The sequence below is a fragment of the Plectropomus leopardus genome, chromosome 12, assembly GCF_026936395.1.
Source record: "Plectropomus leopardus strain MGB_pleo_1.0 chromosome 12, ASM2693639v1, whole genome shotgun sequence".
Taxonomy (NCBI): Eukaryota; Metazoa; Chordata; class Actinopteri; order Perciformes; family Serranidae; genus Plectropomus; species Plectropomus leopardus.
In genome coordinates, this window is record NC_142187.1 from 18,643,841 (window position 1) to 18,655,484 (window position 11,644).

Sequence of the window (11,644 nt, forward strand, 5' to 3'; positions counted from 1 at the left end):
TTACAACATTTTTAATGTTTTTATTGGTGCAGATATAATGGGCCTAAATATTAACCAAACAAAAGAAAGAAAAAAAGAGACCAATAGCTCTGGCGTAATGATCATGTAATGCTTTTTAATATTTGCATTAATATTTGTAGCCTCTCTCAGTTGATTTTTTTCTTCTTAAGATGGTAACTAACTTGCAGTAATTCAATTTTAATTTAGAGTCCTCAAATAATAATAATAATCAAATCTTTGACAAAGAAAAAACATTAGGAAATGAGAATTATTGTGTAAATATTTCACATTTTGGCACAAACTTCACAATTTAACAATTTAACAGTCCTTTTACAAGGAAACAAATTCCTGAAAATTTTTTAGGGTCTGGAGGAGCAAAGAAGAGCTCGTTTTCGGGCAGTTGCAGGACTCTGCATGAACAGATAATGATACTAATATGTTTGTTAAAATAATAAATGTTCATCTGTGGGCATATATGGGCTGTTTGTATCTGTTTTCATGTTATTTGTTATTATTTGTTAGTTGTTATATTATTTATAGTTGTTATTTGTGAGTTTAAATGTTTTTATGTGTCTACGTTTTTTGTATCTTTTGTCAAAGGGTGTGGGTTTCACAACAACATATGGAACAGGGAGTTTGGGGTTCCTCTTCCAGAAAATTAGAAAAAAAAAGCACTTAGTTTCCTACATTCTGGTGAATGTGCACAATTTTTTTAAAAAAATCCTCTGCTACCTTCTTGTGTTTAAAGGGGGAGACAATGACAATTTAAATGAAAGCAAAAACTCTCATGAAACATTTCTGTAAAACAAAAAAATTAACCCAAATTCCCAGATGGGCTAATAAGCTCATAGGTGAGTCACAACTCAGTTCTTTACTCCTCCCAGCTGAAGTGAAAGGCCAGCTGTGTTTCCTCGGGACTGTTCCCATCCCTCAGTGGATTTCAGCTTCTTAGCTCTGGCCTTCGGTTTGCAGCTTCTGTAAGTGCAGAACAAAAGGAATACTTTTGTATGTTCAGCTATTGCACTACTGAACAAAGCTTAGCACAAGATGATGCACTTGGCACTTCAAAGCTTTGGAGTGAGTGTGTGTGTATGGATGAGAAACTTTATAATGAGGTTCATAAGAGTTCTTTTACTTTTTTGACGGTATATGTGTTTTGTTTTAATGTCCTTTTTGTTTTGGAATACTGAATGTACCATCTGCCCAACATTTTTACCCTTGGTTAATAAAGAAACCTTGAATCTTGAAACTTTAAATGTTCTATATATTAATGGGGATGTGTCCCCTACATCTTCCCAAACTCTACACCTTATGTCCTAGTTTGTGTGTTTTTTAGATTCATCGTTGCAAGACAATTTTCCCTTTGAGAACAGTGAATTTAAAAGTTAAAGAGTTTTGTTCGACAGCCACATCATCTGATTAATATTTGAGCAGACAAATGATTTTTTAAAAAAAATTTTAAAAAAATTTTAAAACTGAATTGTGTTTATTATTATGAGGGTGATAAAAGTTGAATCAAGACAGCAACTACTGTTCAGACAGTCAGGGGTTATTAAAGACACCTCAAGGGCTCCTTCATTTCTAAAACATTTTACATATACATTTACACATATATTTATGACAGTTGCATTATGATGACTCAAAAGCAAGAAATATATTCTGTTTGATATATCTTTGCAAAGTCTGGACTTGTTTCAGTGTCACTTTTATCCTTAAACCTCTTTAGCATCCTGTAAAACTCACCTAAATTCACTTCAAACCCCCATCCAACACACTCAGAGTAAACTGAAAGCTGCGGTCTCATTTAAAGTGTAACACTGAAGTTTTTTTCCCCCCAGCAGTCAGCATCAGTGCTAATGCTTCTGTCACTGAGTTAGAGTTTCAACGCACTAAAACAAAAAAAAAAAGTGTTGGGTTTTTGGGATTTTTTTGCCTGAATATTTTCTTGAAAAAAGATGTTGCTGGTACTGGGAGGTATTAGCTAGAAAACACAATGGGGCTACATTTCACCCTGCTCAAATTCAAATTAGTTAACAAAATCACAGAAAAAAAACCTTTTAAAAAATGCTTTTCTAAGATTTGGTCCAGGCGCTTTTCACAAATTGAGTAAAACAACATACTAAATGTGTAAATATGAGAAAACAACAACAACAACCATATTTTCAGAAGCTGATTTATTGTTCTGTATGGGGTTAATAGCTGTTAGCTAAAGTTACGTGTATTTTCACAAACTGTCACTGTTTTATTATTTTTTACAATAGAACAACCGGATAACAACAACAGCAGTAATTAAAAAAATAAATTATTAAACATAAAAAGGTTCTTCAAAGCCCCGAAAATGCTGCAAGGTGTGACTTCAAGGATTTCTTTTTGCATGCAGTTCTCCACAGAACCAAAAACAGCAGAAAACAAGTTTTCCAGAGCACTTGTGAAGAACTAGTTTTTTTTTCTTATAGTGTATGCAAAAAACAGCGAATATATGTCTTTGTTGTAGTTTACACTGCCAACAAAGCTTTGCATTTCTGCTCTTTCGTACATTATTTCTGTATTTTTATTTTATGGTATTCAGATAAAATTGTGTGAACCAGCTGTTTAGTTTTCCCTGGTTATTTCAGCACCAGCATAAGCAGGAGCTGAGACAGCAGAGGCAGAAGATTCCCACATGTATGAGGCATGTAAGTGTGATGTGTCTAGCCAGAGTATAATTGGCCGGCTCAGTCCCAGACAGCCGTGTCCCACCTCCCCATGTTCCTGCGTTTGAGGTCCCCATAAAACGGTGTCTGGCTCGCTGATCGCACGACCCCCGAGGGAATAAAGCCCTCAGTCACAATTTGGCCTTGGTTCTGTCTGTGATCATGAAGTGAGGAGTTTAACATATCAGGAAGTTACTCCACCATATTTCCCCTACTTATATTTTCATGCTAGATCTTTAAAATGTGCTCTACTTTGTGTTGTATAATTTGTAATCTTCTGTCACAATATTGTTAAGATTTTAACATTCACATCTGCAGTGGAAGCCAGTCTGGCTGCGGTCATCACAATCCTGCAGCTAATAACAAAAACTAAATTTGACAGAACCTCTGGAGCAGCATGCAGCTTTACTGTTGTTCCACTTTTACGAGCCCATATACCTTTTCACTAGCCTCCTTTTTACAGACCTCTTCAGTTCGGCTTTTAAAGGCTGAACAACCTCGTAAAGCATTTATTTTACATGCAACTCTCAGTGGTCCTGCAAAAAAGAAAGAAACAGATTCATCAGTATGGAGGGAAACATCTTATTATGTAATGACCACAAAGAGGGCTGGCCAGGTCAGAGGTGAGATGACCCCTTGACCCCCAGTGAGCCCGCGGAGCGTGCCGGTGACCACAGGGCTGATGATGAACTCGTGGACTCTTGGACAGTGCATTTGGTGACCTTTGGTGTCACTTGCCGGACAGCAGACGGATGTGTCTTTAACCCGATCAGCTCTGATGATCAGTTGACCTGTAGAGGCGGGAAACCACAGGGAGGGACGATGTTGCCTCAGAGGATCATTGAATCTGATCCAGGCCGACTAAAGAAAACCAGCTGGACATTTTCTTTGTACAGTCACTTCAAGAACAAACGGCAGAACTTTATTTAAAACAGACATATAGCTTTTGTAAGCAGTATGCACACTTTATAAGTTACTTACTATAACTTCAAGTTTCAAGGTTCTTTTTTTGTTGCATATTGCCATAATAAATAAAAAAAACACAATAGAGCAAAGAAAATATGTGCAACAAAAATTTGATAGTGGAATGGTGGAAATGATGTACTTGTACGCATATTTATGAGGACATTTTCAACTATTTTACAATGTATTTGTTAATAACCATAATTCCTGAAGCATTCATAACTGGTACATATGACACAGTATAACACAACTGTTATCGATAAATCCTTCCACTGTATTATAAAAAAAATGTACGATGTTGATATTGATTGATATGATTATGTACGAATAATTTATAAGCAGGTTTAAAAAGTTTCTGCTAAATTAATGCTTTATTCTTCACATAAACATTCATTTTTTAACTGGATTACATGTAGCTAGTTACTCCCCGAAACGTATCTGTTTAGATACAAGTTACTGATGCTTTATTAAAACAATTGTTCACAAATACATTCATGAACATATTCAGAAAATGCCCCCATGTCTACTTATATTTACACTTTAGTGTGTTATAGAACTTTTACAGTTTATATGCTATGAATGAATCCTAAAATTAAGGTTACAATAGAGTGTTGCTTGCAGGGATGACATTTTTTGCAGGCTGCTAAGAAGGTTATTGTCGCCTTGTCAAAAAGCCAATAAGATTTTTCCATTGGATATTGGATTATTGCAGGAAACAAGCTCTTTGGCAACATGTTTTTTTTTTACACCACATTGATTTCTGAAGCCTAAAATGCAATGGCCAGAAAAAAAGAGCTAATGTTAGGCAATAAACGATTTATTGGGTGGCATAACTTCAGCCATCACTTTAAGGCCGGAGAGCCGCGTCAGGCAGGATGATATCTGTAGTCTCATTTAGCTACTTGTTAGCAACCACCTTTTTTAAAGACACATAAAGGGGTCATAATTCACAAGTGGAGTATTTACTGATGTATTTTATGTTGTAGAACAAAACATGAAAGGCTCTTAAGCTGGTGTTAACCACAGACCTTATTCTAGGCATCAAACCAAAAACCCATTGACTTTGAGAAGAGGGAACTGGGAGTGGTGAAAGCTATTTGAGTTTTAGGACTCATCCTGCACCACGCTATAAAGTGTTACCAAAAAGGCTTCTCTTTACCTTTTTCGGAAAGTCTGTGTGTGTGTGTGTGTGTGGGGGGGGTGCAATAATGAATCTCAGTCAAAATGCTTGTGACATGATGAACGTCCAAAGGTCTGATATGTGTCCGAGGTCTGGTTGTTTCAGTATTTATGGAGAATTCTGCATGTTTGGGTTGGCTGTATGAGAGGACAGGACACAATCTCATCCTCAGCCAACCGTGTAAGCCAGACACCCAGTCAGTCAGTGTCACACCAGCACGTCACCAACAACACTGACCTGACATACATTCAGTGGAGTACAACGGTGACTTTACAGATTATTTGAGATTTAGTATGATTTAATATGAACTTCAGTGATGAAAATAGATTTTTCACTTTACTTTTTACTTATTTTATGGCTGTTTCTTTAACTTGGACTTTCTCATAAATGACACATTTTTTAAGATTTTTTTTTTAATGAATTAGATGTTAAGTATAAAATCCTTTTTCTATTTTGCCACTGCATGATGCTCAGTCATAAACAGGACTGGGCAGACACTGGTGGGCAGACATTACCCACCCCCAACCCACCACTCATGCCTCACAGACACACACACACACACACATACAGCCTCACAGACACACACCGCAGGGCAGTCATTTTTCACCCGGCCCTGCGGGCCTCTGACAGGTCTGGGAGAGGGTCTGCCTCCATGTAAGGCAGACTGGCAGGACTGACACCTCCGTATAGCAACGTTAATTATGGGCATCTGCTTGGACGCCCCAGTCTGGGGGTCTTCCAGGGTCCTTGGCTGTTGCCATAGGGACAGTGGAGAACCGTTGGTGGTTTGGGGGGCAGACAGAGACCCCGTTATTCTCCTGAGGGGTCGCCAGACATGACCCCCCGCCACTCGCCCCTTTTGATTTGGGTGGGAAACAGCGAGCAGCCAGCCAGGAGAGAGACAGATCATTTCAGGTTCATTTTGCGGACTGTGGGTGCGGATCCTGTGAGACTGACGAGAAGGGAGGGAGAAAAAACTGTTTAGATTTTGGTGTAGGAAAATTGTGTCACTGAATGTGTGCTGACCCAAATGTCTCTGTAGGAACATATTTTAAAAAAATAAAACAACATAAAAAAATATTTTAAATTGCAATTTGCTTTGTGAAATGTCACAGTTAATTTGCATTCTGTTTACACAGATGCAAAAAATGCAAGGTAAGGGCAAATAAATTATAAATACAAACTCACTAATTCACACACACACACACACACACACACACACACACACACTGAGCGCCTGGACTCGCTTTATTCCCACTTTGCATATATTAGCTAAGTGTCTGTGTTCTGAAATGCATTGTTGTGTTTTCCCACACCTCCCTATTTGATGTCTCTTTTGTCACTGAATAAAAGAAGATTGATGAATGGGAGGGGGCCTGCAGCTCCATCTGAGAGGAGAGACCCTCATGAAGAGGCTCTTCAGAGGCAGCAGGCGACCCCTTCTGGACAAACAGCAGAATATAAAACTGCTCCTTCAAAACTTCAACTGGGATCTTTTATTGGGGGCTTTCAGGCATTACAGAGGTCCCAGTTTGTCCTCAACAACCCCTTAACTGTCTTTCCATATTTGTCTGCTTGTTTTTCTGTTTCATTTGCATTATTTACCAATTAATGTATTTAATTTTTGCATTTTTTTTTGCATGTTTGTATGTTTTTATTTTGTTTTCGTTTTACTATTTTTATTTATGCGTATACATTTGCAAAAAACATATGAATTGAAAATGGTGTATGTTGTACAAACAGGTTATCTTTTTTCTAATAAATAATTCTTAAAATCTATTAGTGGCAGAAACAGAAATGCAGTGGTGTATACATACAAAACCATCTCAACTTTTATCTGAATAGTAGTACAAAGTAAAAGTTACGCTACTTTGAGTATCATTTTGATTATTCAAAGTGGTTTGCCAGCTAAACTGCAGGTAATGCAACATAATATCATTACAGTATATATGTAATATATCACCTGTGGTGCAAGAAGTACTAATAAGTACTAATACCACACTACAAAAAATATTCTACAAGTAAAAGTCCTGCATTGAAAATGTTACCTAAGTAAAAGTAAGCAAGTATTATTACAGAGATGTGGGCCTACTTAAAATATAAAAAGTAAAAATACCCAGTGCAGAAAAATCGTTAACAAAACACAATCCTAAATCCCCAAACACTAAATTATTTTTTAAAACACCACAAAACTCAAAATTGTTAAAAAAGAAAAATCTCAACAAGAGAAAAGGACAAGAAAAACACCACCAAGAACTGAATATTATTATTATTACTATTATTATTATTATAAAATATTTTTTAAGAGACTAAGATATTTCTCGTAAACCCTTATAATTTATATTTTTTTCACGAGTGCATCACGTGACCTGGCATCGCAGGACGCTCTGATTAAAGACAGGTGTGCTTAATTAGTCGCAACCGTGTTTGGTTAAATCTTAGTTGTATTGTTTGACCAATTCATTTATCGTCGCATTGATTTGAACTCTGTAAAGGCCTGTTTATTTGGGGATGAATGTTTCTTTTTTTTCTCGTTTCAACCCGGCAGTCAAACAAATAGGTTTAGCCTCATTCAGCAATTCCCCTCACATCCTTCAAATCGACACGTGAATCTCCCTGATCATCCAAACAGTGAGTACAACCAAATACACCCAGCTCACCATATAGCTAAACGGCGTCTGTTTAGAAGCTGCAAAAGCCTATGTCCTTCATTATTTGTATTCTCACTGATTAAGTGGCCTGACACTCAACGCATCTATAATACCAGGGCCAGTGTGCGTTCATATAAAGAACCTCGAGTGAATAATTTAGCTTTGAGTTGGTTTCATGGTGTGAAAAAAGCCCTCTGCTGCACATCAAATCAAATCTTTTAACCTGAGAGGGGCCTATAGAAGTCAGATTAGGACTCTTTTATCGGTGGGTGGGGCTTGAAGAGAATGGAATGAAAAGTTTGATTTTGTGATTTTGTTTGCATTTTTTTATTATAAGAAATTAATTCCATTATTACATTAAATTTAGCTGTCCCTGAAAGGCACAAAATGGTTCATGCCTCATTCCCACTGCAGAAAACAAACAAACAAACAAACAAAAAAAAAGCTAACACTTGCTTACATCTGGCATTTTAATGCAATGAATGTGTATGATCGGCACTCACACCTGGGTCAAGTGACTCTGGGTCTGGGTCTGATCGACACTGATGGGAGCACAACACCCAGCTGAGTGGGCTAACTTCAGCTCTTTAACTGGCAAGATGCAGTGATGCACCACCAGAAATGACTGTCCAACTCCTCCTAAGTAGCGCTCAAACATTGATCCAAATAAATCTGCACTGACTTTGAACATGAGACTGAATAAGTAAGTGATATATAAAGAAAAGTAATCACCGTTATTTTTTCACAAACCTCTGTTATTGCTGCTGTCTACTGTTTACCTGTTCTCCGGTTGACGTCGCACAGACACACCAAAACAAAACCACACACACACAAAACTGGCAATGGGAGAAGAGTATATAGCCAATTTTTAGCAGACTGACTGTTTGTTGGGAAAAGGGTATTAGACTGCCCCCTGCACTGGGATTTCTCTGTAAATGCAACTAAAGCTGAGTGAGTGACTGCTGCAACGCCAAAGTACACTTTCCTGTCTTTCCTCAAGACAGTGAAGTCAGCGCTCTCAAAAGAGAGAAAAAGAAAAGGAAGCAAAGCAAATTGACTTTGTAAAAAACAAAAACAAAAGACAAACTAAAAAAAAAAACAATAAACAAAAGTTACACCAGAGAGACTTTGATCAAATATCATAAAATATAAATATCAAACACCAGGTGCCCACTGAGACTGCTTAGGGCTCAATTTATTTTGACTAATTATTTTTATATATTTTCGACGCAACTTGCAGGTACACATTAACCAGTCACTGCTGTCATTTTGACAACACATAAATATCAGGGCAAATAAGGACAGGTTAGATAAAAATGACAACAACCAAAGGACATAACAAATAAAATACATATTTGGCATTCTCTTTTCAAATAAAATCAATCAATCAATCAATAAACAGTACATTTATGCATCATGTATTACAGCCCTACTATTGTGACAGAGGCAGTGACAAATACAGTGATAAGTAATGAAAAAAATACACCTGTGAAACTTTTCTTACATAGGGAATTATAGAATAAAAAGTAAAAAATTAAAAAAATTTTAAAAAAAAGTATAAATTTAAATTTATATAATGTTTGTTAAGGCTCAAAATTTGTTGCTAAGCCCCCAAAATTGCAGATTACATTTACAGCAGAGTGCAACAATGCATTTACTTTCGTAAGAGGCTGAGGTCATTTGGAGCAAACAAACAGATCCTGATACTGTTTTTCCAAACTATAATACAGTGTTTTGTAGTATGAAATCAATGCATATTACAGCTGTCTCTCTGTTGAGTTATAAACTAGACTGCTGTGTATCTGCTCGAAGACTGAGTCAGTGCTTGAGTCGGTTTTTCAAGTTGCGTATACGAAAAGAATATTGTCATTGACAGGTCATATTACATCTGATCCCTTTCACACTTTATTTGAAGAACACTAGATTTTGCCAGAAGATTTTTAGTCCCACAGGCTTTATTGAACAGTTTGAGGAACTGTTTTGTTCCTCCGTCTGTCAACCTATTAAATCAGAGTATGGCCTCTATGTCACCTCAGTGTCGAACACTAAGTCTGATGGGAATGCATAATTTGTTGCATTGCATCTACTTTTCATAATGTCTGACATGATTTGTAGCATTATCATTATGGTTTTATTGTTTAGTTAAAAGTTGTTTTTGTATTTATGTAAAACAGTTGAAAAATTTCAGAATTTTTACTGATAACGTAAAAAGAGATAAAACAAAACATAATAAAAACAGATTAATTAAAATGAAATAAAATAAGTCAAAATAAAACATGACAAAATAAGAAAAAAATTGAAATCCAGTGAATTAGTTCCACAACTCAATAAGAATAGTAAACTTATTGGGAACTGTAAATCATTCATGCATTTAAAATTGAGCTTGAATTTTATCTCTCCTCATTTCTCAAATTTTGATGGTTTGATTGGTTTGCTTGCTTTGACCATTAAATAGCATGTGAAACCAATTATGTCCACTAGATGGCCCTAAAACATCATTATCTGGGCTGCTGCAGCACCATCCTGAATGTTCTCCCCTTGCCCTGTTCATTTATGTGAAAGATTTAATACATTAAAACACTTGTGCTTTCTCAAATGAGGAGGAAAATAGGAGATTTTATTTCAACACAGAACAAAAAACAAAAGCTTTCAACAGCTGGAAACTTCTCAGTTTATTTTATACACTTAATGCAGTGTGTCTGGTGACATGGATGCATCTTTAGTGTCAGAGGTGTTACAGAAGTTGGACGAGCCTTGCTCATCACTTTCTGTCAGCCGGGTCAAACTGACCCTGAGGTGTAATTTACTGGAGCACTGAGGACAAGCACCGGCAGCACTGTGTCCTTCAAGAGAGTTCCTCCAAACATTTATTAGCACAGAAGTGACAGCGGAGAGCAAAAAGGGAGCTGTGGATGTGAGAAACAGTGGTTGCATTGCAGTGATGAGACCATTAGCGGCACAGTGCTGCGGAGGGAGGAGACAGAGGGCAGGAGGAGGCGACCTGAAATCAGGACTCAGTGAATGTCACAGTTCAGCTCTCCTGAGGCTGCTGAGGTTTCAATTAGACTGACCTTTTTTTTACCCAGGAGGTTAAAGACCAGTGATCAATGGCATTGTTAGCCAGGTGTGTGTGTGAGAGAGTATACTAGCCTTAAAGCTAAAAATCAATCAAATCTACTGATCTTTTGCTTTAAGGTGTCTGAGCACTCAGTGACGGTATGGTGCTGTGATTTGCAGCTGTGTGATGCATGAATATTTCTGCTGCTGGAGGATTTATAGGCCTGTTTGCATAATCTTCACACAACACGTCCCCCTCACCTCGCCAGACAGACCGCAGCAACACAGCAGAGACGGAGGAGAAAGATGTTGCGTCTTGTGGACAAATGAAGGACGACTGGGTTATTCAGGATGACAATGAGGCATGAAGGGCAAATTTTAGAATTAATGGTGTATGAGGGACGGAGGATTTGAGTAAGAGTTTTGTTTATACTCTAATCGCTCATCCTCAACAAAAAATCTGCAAGAAGTTGTATTTTGGGAATTTCTTTGCTGTGATGTTCCTTATTTCTCTCTGGCTGTTAAATATAAGGTTACAGGCAGCTTAGTTTAGCACAAACCACTGGACAGAGAAACAGCTCGGCTGGCTCAGTCCAAAGTCCATCTAGGTGTGTGTCCCGCACACACTAGTTGTAGTGTGTCACGGCCTTTAAACAAAAAAAAAAGATCCATTTTAATCAGTCAGCTTTAGTGGTGCTAGTTAGTGGATTTTTTAAAAACTTTTAAACAGAGCCAGACCAGCTGTTTCCCTTTGTCTCCAGTCTTTTTGATAAGCTAAGCCAAGCGTTTGCTTTTGGTTGCTTTATATTCACTGTACAAATATGAATGTTGCATTAATCTTCTCATTTAACCAACAAGATATGTCATTTATCTATGCCTTTTCTGATGTGAAGCCTCTATTTGCAGTGTAACATCTTTGGCGAGACTGTCCTCTACCAGAGATGACACTATAGATAATATTTGAAAAGAGCTTTATGATCATTTATCATTTATGATTTATGTTTAGTGTTGGTGGCGACCTCTAGTGACCATAGTAGTATGATGGTAGGAGAATGGAGGAAGTCAGGTGACATATTTTAATGAGCAACAAAGTGGCGACC